The sequence below is a fragment of the Capsicum annuum genome, unplaced genomic scaffold, assembly GCF_002878395.1.
Source record: "Capsicum annuum cultivar UCD-10X-F1 unplaced genomic scaffold, UCD10Xv1.1 ctg77599, whole genome shotgun sequence".
Classification (NCBI taxonomy): Eukaryota; Viridiplantae; Streptophyta; class Magnoliopsida; order Solanales; family Solanaceae; genus Capsicum; species Capsicum annuum.
In genome coordinates, this window is record NW_025888010.1 from 1 (window position 1) to 3,230 (window position 3,230).

Sequence of the window (3,230 nt, forward strand, 5' to 3'; positions counted from 1 at the left end):
GAATTCAGCATTATCTGATTTAATTATCGTATTTTCATTAATATCCGAATATTCGGATTTATCAACTAAAATTCGACATGATTTACTACTTGTAGCATATCCTATGAACACACAGTCCACCGTTTTAGGTCCTATCTTAATCCTTTTGGGTATAAGAACTTGGACCTTTGCTAGACACCCCACACTTTGAAATATTTCAAGTTGGGTTTCCTTTATTTCCATTTTTCATAAGGAATTGATTGTGACTTACTATGGGAAACTCTATTGAGTATACGATTGGCTATAAGGATAGCCTTTCCCCACAAGTTTTGCAGTAAACCTAAAATTATAAGTAGGGCATTCATCATTTCCTTTAACGTTTGATTTTTCCTTTCCACAATTCCATTAGATTGAGGTGAATATGGGGCCGTAGTTTGATGGATGATTCCATTCTCTACACATATTTCGGTAAAGGGAGATTCATATTCTCCGACCCTATCACTTCTTATCATTTTTATCCTTTTCTCTAACGGATTTTCAACTTCAATTTTGTATTGCCTAAACGCATCTATTGCTTCATCCTTATTGTTTAGACAGTAGATGGAATAGTATCTAGTGCAATTGTTAATAAAAGTTATGAAATACTTTTTTCCACCACGTGATGGTGTTGACTTCATATCACAAATGTCAGTGTATTAAGTCTAAAGAATTGGAATTCCTTTCAATGGACTTATAAGGATGCTTTGCATACTTTGATTCCATACACGTTTGATACTTTGATTTATTGCACTCAAAGTTTTGCAAAACTTCTAAGTTAATCAGTTTTCGTAACGTTTTGTAATTAACATGGCCTAAACGTTCATGACATAAATTATAAGACTCAAGCAAGTAAGAAGAATTTGAACTTTTATTTATTTCAACATTCATTACACTCATCTTATGAAGTCCCTCAATGAGATAGCCTTTTTCTACACACACTTCTTCTTTGCTAAGTATAATTTTTCTAGAAACGGTTACATATTTGCATCCGTTCTTGTCTAGAAGTAAACAGAAATTAAGTTCCTACGTAACACCGGAACATACAAGGCATTGTTAAGTGTCAAGACCTTTCCTGATGTCATTTTCAAGCCCACTTTTCCTATTCCTTCTACCTTAGCTATAGCAGAGTTAGCCATATAGATCATTTCTTCTATTTGAGCAGGAGCGAATGACGAAAACAACTCTTTGTTGGCACAAACATGACGGGTGGCACCAGAATCCATCCACCACTCACGAGGATTCCCCACCAAGTTGCATTATGAGAACATAACACACAAATCATCACATTTTTTGTTGGACTCAACCATATTAGCTTGGTCCTTTTTCTAGCCTTTCATAGGGGCACGACAATCCTTGGACTTATGGCAATTTTGCCACAGTTGAAGCACTTTCCCTTGAATTTCTTCTTGGGTTGATTTATTCCTTGTTAAACTTTATTCCTTTTCTTAGAATTGATTTGGTCATCTTCCATAATATGTGCTCCATTAATTGCAGAATTTCCTTTTGACCTTCTCTCGATAGCCTTATTATTCTCTTTAATACGTAGTCGGACAATAGGTTCTTTGACAGTCATCTCCTTGCGTTTGTGCTTCGAGTAGTTTTTGAAGTCTTTCAACATAGGTGGTAGCTTCTCAATGATCGCTGCTACTTGAAATGCATCCTTCACAATCAAACCTACAAAATAGTTTATGTGAGTACTAAGAACATTTTCAATTTGTTCAACTAAGGTATGTTTCAAAGATATACCTTCTTCTACGAATCATGAATGATTACTTGCAATTCCTGTACTTGAGAGACAACTGATTTGCTATTTATTATTTTAAAGTCCAAGAACCTTCCAACAAAGAATTTCTTCATTCTTGCATCCTCTGTCTTGTATTTTTTTTCTAGTGCCCCACACAATTCCTTCGATGTCTTAGTTCCACTGTAAACATTGTAGAGGTCGTCTTGGAGACCACTCAATATATAATTCTTACAAAGGAAGTCCGAGTGTTTCTAAGCTTCTACAATCATGAAATGCTCTTTGTCCGAGGTTCCCTCGAGAACCTTAGGAGAATCCTCACTAGTGAACCTTTGAAGGCATAGAGTGGTGAGGTAAAAGAACATCTTTTGCTACCATCGCTTAAAGTCAATGCCCGTAAATTTTCTGGGCTTTTCCGCAGGTGCCATTGGTTGTGGAGCATTTGCTCGACTTGTTGAGGCAATACCAGTTGCTCCCACAGTCGTTGCAACATCTTGCATTTGACTTTCGTTATTCATTTTTCTGTCAACACAAGATAATAAAATTTAGTATTTTCAGAATACAACTTATAAAGTTAAGCAACTTTAAACACTTCTTCTTGTTTCTAGTTAACGATGAAGTTTTTATGACTTCCAATCATCAACCGAATGATCTTTAACTTGTGATGAAGATTTTATGTCTTCGAATCATTAGTTAAGTTCAAACGAAGTAGAAAGCTTAAAACTTTAATCTCCAATAACAAGCAATACAGATTCTGCAGGATTGTTATTTTATGATGTATTCGGGTACAAGAATCTGTATTTAGGCATAACAACTTCAACACTAGTTCAAGTTCAAAACAAGAACACTATGAAGTACAAAAACACCCTCAACACAAGATCAGACTGATCATTCGAAGAAGTGTTTTTTATTTTTTCAGAAATTAAGATGAAACAAAAATATAAAGCCAAGTCCCCCGACTTCATGGATTGTCCTTAAGGAATAATTCCCCTCACTGTACCTGAGGTTTTGAAATCTTTCTCCCTAGATAAAATGGCTTTCAATCCAACTATAGTGATACCTCAAATAATTGGATTCGTCGAACTCACTCAATGATTTGATTGATCACAAAGAATGTTTTGAAGACAAAAAGAGTTTTTATTTTAGAAAATTTTTCATTCATTTCTAAACCTGTGGATGAAAGCAGGTTTATATAGCCATCAGATGCCTCTTCTGAAAGGTGGAAATGGTTAACTTAAAAGGTGTATCCTTTGGAAGAGTCATGTCTGTTCATTCGAAACATTGTGTCTTTTTCTGAACATACACAACTATCTGAACAGTCACACCTTTTCCAAAACAATATGTCTTTTGCTCAAAGGTTGTGTCCCTCCATTTTTCATTCACACCAATTACAACAAGAACTCGTAGAGAAATAACTGCACAAGGAACTATACATGATCTTCTCCGGAAATCTAGATATGTAATTGCACTA

General features: G+C 35.2%; 1 long non-coding RNA gene across 1 annotated transcript; it reads right to left on the reverse strand.

Moving 5' to 3' along the window:
• Positions 1 to 868: 868 nt before the first annotated feature.
• LOC124894811 lies at positions 869 to 3,230 on the reverse strand. The gene is made up of 2 exons (XR_007051375.1): positions 1,765 to 3,230; positions 869 to 1,692 (listed from the first exon to the last, which is right to left on the reverse strand). It is a non-coding gene; the product is annotated as an uncharacterized LOC124894811 (long non-coding RNA).